General features: G+C 39.8%; 1 protein-coding gene across 1 annotated transcript in view; it reads left to right on the forward strand.

Moving 5' to 3' along the window:
* LOC129824480 (uncharacterized) overlaps window positions 1-10,904 on the forward strand; it is a 29,115-nt gene extending 18,211 nt beyond the window's left edge. Inside the window, exon 3 of the mRNA XM_055884184.1 lies at window positions 10,138-10,904. The gene's annotated coding sequence lies outside the window, so the exon portion shown is untranslated. The remainder of the gene's footprint in view (window positions 1-10,137) is intronic.
* The last annotated feature ends 910 nt before the right edge of the window (window positions 10,905-11,814 follow it).

Raw genomic sequence — 11,814 nt, forward strand, 5'->3', positions numbered from 1 at the left:
GCCCCCAAAGAATGACTGTAAAACAAATACTATGTGCTGCACATGTGAGAAATACATATGCAAAATCCATGAACACACACTTGCATACTGTCCTACATGTGCTAATTAGAGTTGACTGATTTATGTTCTTTGCGTTTTTGTTTTGCATCTATTACCTTATTTTATTATATTTATTGTTGTTATTTATACACCTTGCGTAGGGGCAATGGTTAAAAAAATGGGAGAATACTTTTATTTTGTAGTTGAATTTCTCATTGTACAGTATATAAGAATATATCACTATGTTGCCAAAAAAGTTCAAGACTGCTATTGTTTCCCTTCAATAAAATGCATTCAAAACTACTTTCTGCACATTTCTGCTACTTCTTAGGCTAGTGCTATCTCTTGCTAAAACATGTTTACACCTATGTTTACACCTATGCAGTACCTTTAGCAATAATAATAATAATTGTAAACCTCTACTTTAGTAAAGAAAGCCCAGATATTCACAAAGTTTGTGATGAATGACAGGTTGTTTCTTCATGCGAAATAGTTTTGTGGTTTAAAATTCAATTTAAGCGGCTTTATTTTAGGGGTAGAGCGAAGGCGGGTCATTTTTTAGTTACCCCCTAGTACCCTAACTTTATTGATGTTTTGGGTCAACGCTTCCCCTGTGTTTGGTTTACATGGCCCCTAAATAGCTTGAAAGTGTTGTATTGGTTTGGGGAACACATTCCATAAACCAACACCATAAGGCTTTTTTATTGAATTTTTACTTATGGTCGCAACTGATGAAAAACCATAAAAAATTGTAGTAATATTTTTATATTTTCACTGTCACGTGTGCTCCCTCTCCGGCCTCTAGATTACCAGGCTGCTCGTTATGGCGCACACCTGTCCCCATCATTACATGAATCAGCGCATAATGACACTCACCTGGACTCCATATACCTACCCTACATATGTCACTCCCTTTGGTCCCTTCCCAAGGCGTCATTGTGTCTGTTCTTGGGTCATGTCTGTGCGTTGTTTGTGTTACATGTTTGTTTAATTTATTTATAAAAAAACTCACTCCCTGAATTTGCTTCCTGACTCTCAGTGCACATCGTTACATTCACTTTCAAAGTTGTGTATTAAATACAAAGTCACTTTTTACACTTTTACACCCATGGAGCTGGTTGGCCATTTTGTAAAACTGTTATCCTAGAGTGTAATAAGTTAAATCTGTAATGACACTAAAGCTGGATATATTTATTTGAACATATCCTGGCTTTTTGTAAAGGTTTTGTGATCTTAACATAAAGGGATTTTGTTAAAATGGGTTATCTCTCTCCCTGCTGGACACCAGATTTCATGTCACATTTCTTAAAAGTGACATAGTATTTAAATAATATATGATTGTAAGCCGTATGAAACTTTGTATTTAATACACCACTTTAAAAGTGAAAATATCAACATTATACTGAGTTTTCTGATAGTTTTTCATAATTGTTGCGATCATGAAGGAAAAAACAAAGGCCATGTGCTGTTGGTTGATTGAATGTATTCCCCAAACCAATGCAAACATTTAAAGCTATTGTTGGGGCCATGTAGACCCAAAATGTCAATACAGGTAAATGCATACTCACAAAGGGTGCTACAGGCCAACCTGAGGCTTGGCTAAAATGGCAATATATGAGTTTTTTTTCAGCACGAAAAGTTATGTGTCAGTTTTCACGCTTCTATACCAAATTGAACAATTTTCTAGCTTATCAACTGGACTAAAAAGAAAAGAATGAGAAAGAAAGAGAGAGTGAGTGAAAGTGCCCTTTTGTGAAGATACTGTACTTCCCTCTTGTGCAGAATATGTGTAACTGCAATCAAAAAAAATTCTGGCACGTGCCTTGCGTCTGTGAGTTGGGCAAGCACAATCTGGTTTTAATCATAAAGCCTTTGGACAGATGTCAGAGCAGAAGGAGGCAAACCAAACACTAGCTTGTTATATTTGAGATGGTCACATAAACATGAGCAGTTCTAGACATTGTTCAACATGGCGAGAGTCAAAGACTGTGGGGATATAAAGAACAGCTTCCAGGGAGAAAAGGCCTGTGACTTCTGGTTAAAGCTTTGAAAATAGGCTTTGAAATAATGGAGAAGTAGATAGATTTTTTTGTAGAAATGGTTTCATGTAAATCGCTTGTAAGTACACAACTATGGTTATTTTCTACGCAATACAGTTTGCAGTGTTAAACTAACACTTACAGTAAAGAGTGAATTTTAACACCATCTCAGGCTACATATGGTGCTAGTCTACAGTGTAAAAAGTATTCTGATTATAGTGTTAATGTTGAGTGTTAACATAACACTCTGCAATGTAAAAAATGAACACTGCAGTACACTTGCCAGTGTTACTGAAATATAACACTATGGGGTAAGTAACACTCACAATGTTATTTATATTCAACACTAGTGTTGATCTAAAATTAACTCCTAACTCCGATAGTCATTATAGCCAAACAGTTCTATTTTTGTTTCAACAGACCAGAGGACATTTCTCCCAAAAGTACAATCTTTGTCCCCATGTGCAGTTGCAAACCATAGTCTGGCTTTTTTAATGGGGGTTTTGGAGCAGTGGCTTCTTCCTTGCTGAGCGGCCTTTCAGGTTATATCGATATAGGACTCGTTTTGCTGTGGATATAGAAACTTTTGTACCTGTTTCCTCCAACATCTTCACAAGGTCCTTTGCTGTTGTTCTGGGATTGATTTGCACTTTTCGCTCCGAAGTATGTTCTTCTCTAGGAGACAGAACGCGTCTCCTTCCTGAGCGGTATGACGGCTGTGTGGTCCCATGGTGTTTATACTTCAAATCAAATTTTATTTGTCACATACACATGGTTAGCAGATGTTAATGCTTGTGTAGCGAAATGCTTGTGCTTCTAGTTCCGACAATGCAGTAATAACCAACGAGTAATCTAACCTAACAATTCCACAACTACTACCTTATACATAAAGGGATAAAGAATATATACATAAAGATATATGAATGAGTGATGGTACAGAACGGCATAGGCGAGATGCAGTAGATGGTATCGAGTACAGTATATACATATGAGATGAGTAATGTAGGGTATGTAAACATAAAAGTGGCATAGTTTAAAGTGGCTAGTGATACATGTATTACATAAAGATGGAAAGATGCAGTAGATGATATAGAGTACAGTATATACATATACATTATATTAAGTGGCATTGTTTAAAGTGGCTAGTGATACATTTTTGATCCATTTCCATCAATTTCCATTATTAAAGTGAGCTGGATTTGGGTCAGTATGTTGGTAGCAGCCACTCAATGTTAGTGGTGGTTGTTTAACAGTCTGATGGCCTTGAGATAGAAGCTGTTTTTCAGTCTCTCAGTCCCTGCTTTGATGCACCTGTACTAACCTAGCGGGGTGAACAGGCAGTGGCTCGGGTGGTTGTTGTCCTTGATGATCTTTATGGCCTTCCTGTGACATCGGGTGGTGTAGGTGTCCTGGAGGGCAGGTAGTTTGCCCCCAGTGATGCATTGTGCAGACCTCACTACCCTCTGGAGAGCCTTATGGTTGTGGGCGGAGCAGTTGCTGTACCAGGCGGTGATACAGCCCGACAGGATGCTCTCGATTGTGCATCTGTAGAAGTTTGTGAGTACTTTTGGTGACAAGCCAAATTTCTTCAGCCTCCTGAGGTTGAAGAGGCGCTGCTGCGCCTTCTTCACAACGCTGTCTGTGTGGGTGGACCAATTCAGTTTGTCCGTGATGTGTACGCCGAGCAACTTAAAACTTACTACCCTATCCACTACTGTCCCGTCGATGTGGATAGGGGGGTGCTCCCTCTGCTGTTTCCTGAAGTCCACGATCATCTCCTTTGTTTTGTTGACGTTGAGTGTGAGGTTATTTTCCTGACACCACACTCCGAGGGCCCTCACCTCCTCCCTGTAGGCCGTCTCGTCATTGTTGGTAATCAAGCCTACCACTGGAGTGTCGTCCGCCAACTTGATGATTGAGTTGGATGGCCACGCAGTCATGGGTGAACAGGGAGTACAGGAGAGGGCTCAGAACGCACCCTTGTGGGGCCCCAGTGTTGAGGATCAGCAGGGTGGAGATGTTGTTACCTACCCTCACCACCTGGGGGCGGCCCGTCATGAATTTCAGTACCCAGTTGCACAGGGCGGGGTCGAGACCCAGGGTCTCGAGCTTGATGACGATTTTGGAGGGTACTATGGTGTTAAATGCTGAGCTGTAGTCGATGAACAGCATTCTCACATAGGTATTCCCCTTGTCCAGATGGGTTAGGGCAGTGTGCAGTGTGGTTGCGATTGCGTCATCTGTGGACCTATTGGGGCGGTAAGCAAATTGGAGTGGGTCTAGGGTGTCAGGTAGGGTGGAGGTGATATGGTCCTTGACTAGTCTCTCAAAGCACTTCATGATGACGGAAGTGAGTGCTACGGAGCGGTAGTCGGGAACAAGAACAATGGTGGCCCTCTTGAAGCATGTGGGAATAGCAGACTGGGATAAGGGTTGATTGAATATGTCCGTAAACACACCAGCCAGCTGGTCTGCGCATGCTCTGAGGACGCGGCTGGGGATGCTGTCTGGGCCTGCAGCCTTGCGAGGGTTAACACGTTTAAATGTTTTACTCACGTCGGCTGCAGTGAAGGAGAGTCCGCAGGTTTTGGTAGCGGGCCGTGTCAGTGGTACTGCATTGTCCTCAAAGCGAGCAAAGAAGTTATTTAGTCTGTCTGGGAGCAAGATATCCTGGTCCGCGACGGGGCTGGTTTTCTTTTTATAATCCTTGATTGACTGTAGACCCTGCCACATACCTCTTGTGTCTGAGCCGTTGAATTGCAACCCTACTTTGTCTTTATACAGACGCGTAGCTTGTTTGATTGCCTTGCGGAGGGAATAGCTACACTGTTTGTATTCGGTCATGTTTCCGGTCACCTTGCCCTTGTTAAAAGCAGTGGTTTGCGCTTTCAGTTTCGCGTGAATGCTGCCATCAATCCACGGTTTCTGGTTTGGGAATGTTTTAATAGTTGCTGTGGGTACGGCATCGCCGATGCACTTTCTAATGAACTCGCTCATCGAATCAGCGTATTCGTCAATGTTGTTGTTGGACGCAATGCGGAACATATCCCAATCCACGTGATCGAAGCAGTCTTGAAGCGTGGAATCAGATTGGTCGGACCAGCGTTGAACAGACCTGAGTGCGGGAGCTTCTTGTTTTAGTTTCTGTCTGTAGGCTGGAAGCAACAAAATGGAGTCGTCGTCAGCTTTTCCGAAAGGAGGGCGGTGAAGGGCCTTATATGCGTCGCGGAAGTTAGAATAACAATGGTCCAGGGTTTTACCAGCCCTGCAATCGATATGCTGATAGAATTTAGGGAGTCTTATTTTCAGATTAGCCTCGTTAACCTGTTGGGGATGGGGGCGCTGTTTAGACTATTTATGCTAATGTGGCTAATTTTTTAAACGGCTTCCCACAAAATCCTTGATCGTACAATATGCATATTATTATTATTATTGGATAGAAAATAGTCTATAGTTTCTATAGGAGTTGAAATTTTGTCTCTAAGTGGAACAGAGCCCATTCTACAGCAATTTCCCTGACATGGAGTCAGATTTGAGAAACGTTGGCCACTTTTCTGAAGTCATTTAAACGGGCACTGTCGTTGCTATGACTATACGGACACTTCTTACGTCTTCCCCTGGATGCCTTTACGTGATGACGATTCCAACGGGCTCGATTGCTCGTTCACAGGCCCTACAAATGAAAAAAACCTTTAGCTAGCAAGTCTTTTCTTGCTGCGTAACGCGCGTGGAAGACACCGACCCTCTCCTGTTCCAAGCCTTAGTTTAGCCTGTTATATTTCTCCGGTCATCTTTTCACTCGTTATAGGAGTTACAAACATCACAAAGTAGTTAATTTAAAGCGTTTTATAGCAATTTATATCCGTTTAGTGCGATTTTGGGACATTTATTTTTGCAACGATGTGAAAAGTTGGAAACGCTTTTCAGTTCATCCCGAACGTAGTTGACATTTCCACATGGCAAGAGGACAGCTTTCCACCAAAAGACGATTGCTCCCAAGAAAGGATCCTTTGCCCAAGATACTGATGGAAGAACAGCTCAAGGTAGGACATTTTTATTATGATAAATCGTGTTTCTGTCGAAACATTTTAGTGGCTTAGGACGCCATGTTTTTTGACGTAGCTTCGCTTGGCGCAAACTGTATTGAAAAGTAAGGATAAATTAAAAAATGTAATAACGCAATTGTATTAAGAATTAAATTGTCTATCAATCCCTGTCCACCCTATATTTTTTAGTCACGTTTATGAGTATTTATGTATAAGAGTAGATCACTGTCTAAGTGGCGCAAGGACGTTTTCTTTACCAGCTTGTCTACATTTCACATTGTCTAACCATGATTTTGGTGGCTAAATATAAACATTTTCGATCAAACTGTATATGCATGTTGTAATGTGATGTTACAGGAGTGTCATCGGAAGAATTCTGAGAAGGTTAGTGAAAAAATTAATATCTTTTGGCGATGTTGACTTTTATCGCTCACTTTGGCTAGAATCAATGCTGGGCTGCTAATTGCTATGTGCTAAGCTAATATAACGATTTATTGTGTTTTCGCTGTAAGACACTTAGAAAATCTGAAATATTGTCTGTATTCACAGGATCTGTGTCTTTCGATTCGTGTATGCTGTGTATTTTTACGAAATGTTTGATGATTAGTAGTTAGGTAAACACGTTGCTCATTGTAATTATTCTAGTCCATTTGTGATGGTGGGTGCAATTGTAAACTATGCCATATACCTGAAATATGCACTTTTTTCTAACAAAACCTATCCCATACCATAAATATGTTATCAGACTGTCATCTAATGAGTTTTTTTGTTGGTTAGGGGCTATAAATATCTTAGTTTAGCCGAATTGGTGATGGCTACTGGTGTTGGTGGACAAATAAAAGATGGTGGATTATGCTAATGTGTTTTTAGGTAATAGATGTACATCTTTACATATTGTGTCTTCCCTGTAAAACATTTTAAAAATCGGAAATGTTGACTGGATTCATAAGATCTGTGTCTTTCATTAGCTGTATTGGACTTTAATGTGTGAAAGTTAAATATTTTAAAAAAATATTTTTTTTGAATTTCGCGGCACTGGTTTTTCAGTGGGGGGGGGGGGGGGGTGCCGCTAGCGCCACGCTGATCCTAGACAGGTTAAAATCCCCAGCTACAATGAATGCAGCCTCAGGATATGTGGTTTCCAGTTTACATAGAGTCAAATAAAGTTTGACTCTGTGTCAAGTTTGACTCTTTGACTCAGTTTACATAGAGTCACTTGCATACTATTGTTTGTATAGATGAACGTAGAACCTTCAGGCTTTTGGAAATTGCTCCCAATGATGAACCAGACTTGTGGTCTACAATTATTATTTTTTTGATGTCTTGGCTGATTTCTTTTGATTTTCCCATGATGTCAGGCAAAGAGGCACTGAATTGGAAGGTAGGCCTTGAAATACATCCACAGGTACACCTCCAATTGACTGAAATAATGTCTATTAGACTGTCAGAAGCTTCTAAAGCCATGACATAATTTTCTGGAATTTTCCCAGCTGTTTAAAGGCACAGTCAACTTAGTGTATGTAAACTTCTGACCCACTGGAATTGTGATACAGTGTAAACAATTGTCAGTAAGTAAACAATTGTTGGAAAAATGACTTGTGTCATGCACAAAGTAGATGTCTGTGGAGTGGTTGTGGAGTGGTTGAGAAGCTAATTTTATTGACTCCAACCTAAGTGTATGTAAACTTCCGACTTCAACTGTGTATCATAAGGCCTTACTTTGATAGCCTAGCTTAACCCTAGTGTTAACAGTGTTAGGAATCTCCTGGTTTACATGCCACATCAAGCCTGCTAGTCACATTATGCTGGCTTGCAAAGTGGTCCTATTGGAATCTAACCAGAGTTAGAATATCCAACAGTTGGAATTTTAATCACAAGCAGCCTGCACTTAGAAGGACTGTCAGACCACTTAAACTGGAACAACCATTTCACTAACGGGTCCAAAAAAATCTAATTGACTAATTTGATTTGTTTAGAAAAATTAATGTTTATTTATCTTTGTGTAGTTTTTGATTAATTAATCAATGTACTGTAAGTGCAAAAACACAGATATGAAAAACAATCCCCCAAAATAGACTTGCAGTAAAGCATGCTGGGAAATATGATAATGATGAGTCTAACAAAAGTAGCTATTTGGACATAAATGATGGACATTATCGAACAAAACAAAGATTTATTGTGGAACTGGGATTCCTGGGAGTGCATTTTGATGAAGATCATCAAAGGTAAGTGAATGTTTGTAATGTTATTTCTGACTTCTGTTGACTGCACAATATGGCGGATATCTTTTTGTCTTGATTGGGCTCTGAGCGCCGTACTCAGATTATTGCATGGTTTGCTTTTTCCGTAAAGCTTTTTTGAAATCTGACACAGCGGTTGCATTAAGGAGAAGTGGATCTAAAATTCCATGTATAACACTTGTATCTTTGATCAACGTTTATTATGAGTATTTCTGGAAATTGATGTGGCTCTCTGCAAAATCACCAGATGTTTTTGGAACTACTGAACATAAAGCGCCAATGTATACTGAGATTTTTGGATATAAATATGAACTTTACTGAACAAAACATACATGTATTGTGTAACATGAAGTCCTATGAGTGTTATCTGATGAAGATCATCAAAGGTTAGTGATTAATTTTATCTCTATTTCTGCCTTTTGTGACTCCTGTCTTTGGCTGGAAAAATGGCTGTGTTTTTCTGTGACTTGGCGGTGACCTAACATAATCATTTGTGGTGCTTTCGCTGCAAAGCCTTTTTGAAATCGGACACTGTGGTGGGATTAACAACAAGATTACCTTTAAAATTGTATAAGATACTTGTATGTTTGAGGAATTTTAATTATGAGATTTCTGATTTCTGTTTGAATTTGGCGTCCTGCACTTTCACTGGCTGTTGTCATATAGATCCCGTTAACGGGATCGCAGCCATAAGAAGTTTTAACACCCCTTGACTTTTTCCACATTTTAGTGTTACAGCCTGAATTTAAAATTGATTAAATTGATATTTTTTGTCACTGGCCTACACACAATACCCCATAATGTCAAAGTGAAATTATGTTTAATAATTTTTACTAATTCATAAATAATGAAAGGCTGAAATATCTTGAGTCATTAAGTATTCAATCCCTTTCTTATGGCAAGCCGAAATAAGTTCAGGGAGTAAAAGTTTGCTTAACAAGTGACATAATAAGTTGCATGAACTCTGTGTGCATTAATAGTGTTTAACATGATTTTTTGAATGACTACCTCATCTCTGTACCCCCACACATACAATTGTCCCTTAGTCGAGCAGTGAATTTCAAACACAGATTCAACCACAAAGACCAGGAAGGTTTTCCAATCCCTCACAAAGAAGGGCACCTATTGGTAGATGGGTAAAAAAAAAAAGAAGCAGACATTGAATATCCGTTTGAGCATGGTGAAGTGATTAATTACACTTTGGATAGTACAACAATACACCCAGTCACCACAAAGATTACAGGCATCCTTCCTAACTCAGTTGCTGGAGAGGAAGATTTTTTTTCTCACAGAGTTTAATGGCTGTGATAAGAGAAACCTTGTTGTTACTCCATAATACTAACCTAAATGGCAGAGTGAAAAGAAGGAAGCCTGTCCAGAATATTCCAAAACATGCATTCTGTTTGCAATAAGGCACTAAAGTAAAACTGCAAGAATGTGGTTACGAAATTAACTTAATTAATTATAATTAACTTAACTATGTACTGAATACAAAGCATTATGTTTTGGGAAAATCCAACACAACACATCATTGAGTACCATTCTTTATATTTTCAAGCATTGTGGTGGTTGCATCATGTTATGGGTATGCTTGTCATCGGCAAGGACTAGGGGGTTGTCTAGGATAAAAAATAAACTTAATAAAGTTAAGCACAGGCAAAATTCTAGAGCAAAACCTGGTTTAGGCACTGTATATCATTAATTTAAATTACCATTGACCATTAGTTTTATTGTAGATTGCAATTTTAAGTGCTGTGTTGTTGTCTTCCTCAGGAGCCCTGACGTGGTGAAGAGGTGACTTCAGTCAGTGGTGGACACAGAGACAGAGCTTGGCCTGAAGATGGGGGTATTTCCAAGGGTGAACGCTCTAGACAGACAGGAGGGGAAGGGGATTCCACATTACAGAATGAGATGCACAGACCTGAGACACACAGTATGCAGCAAGCACTTCAACCTAACATATATAACTTAAAACAGCAAAAAGACACATTTCTGATACAAGTTGGACAATAAAGTAATATATTCATAACTCAACCCTACTTGAATTATACACCGAAGGTTATCAACCAAAGAATCTGTAGAAAAATGAGAATCGATGTTGGAAGTTATATGATTATACTATCTATATTCATGTTTATAAATGTTTATTTTAAAATGTTCATAGATATTAGAAAATTGTACTGTCCGAAACATCCAAATCGAAATACTTCATATTGACAACTGAATGTCTTACATTTGTTACATTTGTGTATGGATTAAAAGACTACAATGACCTAATAATGGACATTGATTTTGATTTGAAATGTTTTATGTTCTGTTATGGCACCAATGGTAGTCTGTCTCAGTATGTTTCCTCTCCACTTGACTCTCTGTATTTCATGGCACTAGGGTCTAAACTGCCTTTGACTACATCCCAAATTACACCCTATTCCCTATATAGTGCACTACTTTTGATCATAGCCCTATGATGGGAGTCATTTGGAACGCAACCTGTATGTCTCTTGCTGTCTTTATGCCATGGCACAGACTACTGTGTGTTGGAGCCGTCTGCACGTAGGCCTGCTAACCTCTCTGTATCTCTGTTTATTTAAGTCTTGTCTGAGAGTTTCACCAATTCTCTCCCAGATACTCCGCCCCTACTTTTAGGTTTCTACAGTACATCCCTCTGTCTGTGTCTCAATATCAGACCTGGGTTCAAATGCTACTTGCAATCTTTCAAATACTTCTTTAGCCATTTGCTCTAGCCTAGCTAAAGTCCCAGATGGACGGGTTTTACAGTTTTGAAACTATTCTGTTGGGCCCAGTAAGCCAGGCCAGCTCAATCAAGCACAGATACAGTGTTTGAAATGATTTCGAATAGTATTTGAATCCAAGTCTGCTCAGTGTCCAGCTCTCTCTGTGGTTTACAAACCCTGTTTCCTCCTGTCACTCCAGTCTCCTCCACCCTCACCACAGAACAGCTCTCTTTCTCCTCTGTTGACGTCAAGCCCTGTTGACCGATGACGAATGTACTGAGTGTGTACCACTACAAACTGTTAGTCACACCCGCAGGAACGCCACACGGCACAGTCGTTACGGGTCTCTGGCCGTGTCTCAAACTCTGTGTCCAAAATGGCACCCTATTTATTCCATATGTAGTGCACTCCTTTTGACCAGGGACACAGGCTCACTGTCCTGGAAAGAGTGATTGCGTGGTGATGGGGCGAGAGGGGTGAGGTTGTGAGTAGATGCTAAACCACTGAGGATTAGGGAGAGCCACAAGGTCAAAGACCCACAAGCATCTGTTCTAAGGTACCATAGCAGAGGTAGCCTACTTTTCGTCACTTGCGGGCAAACCTTTTGGATGTTCAAATTAGTTCGAAACTAATGTGCACTGTTCAACCACATTCTATATGGTTTTCTTATCATTCTAGCGCTTATGCAAAAACAGAATTACAATGTAGAAATCTT

This window comes from Salvelinus fontinalis, chromosome 26 (genome assembly GCF_029448725.1).
Source record: "Salvelinus fontinalis isolate EN_2023a chromosome 26, ASM2944872v1, whole genome shotgun sequence".
NCBI lineage: Eukaryota > Metazoa > Chordata > Actinopteri > Salmoniformes > Salmonidae > Salvelinus > Salvelinus fontinalis.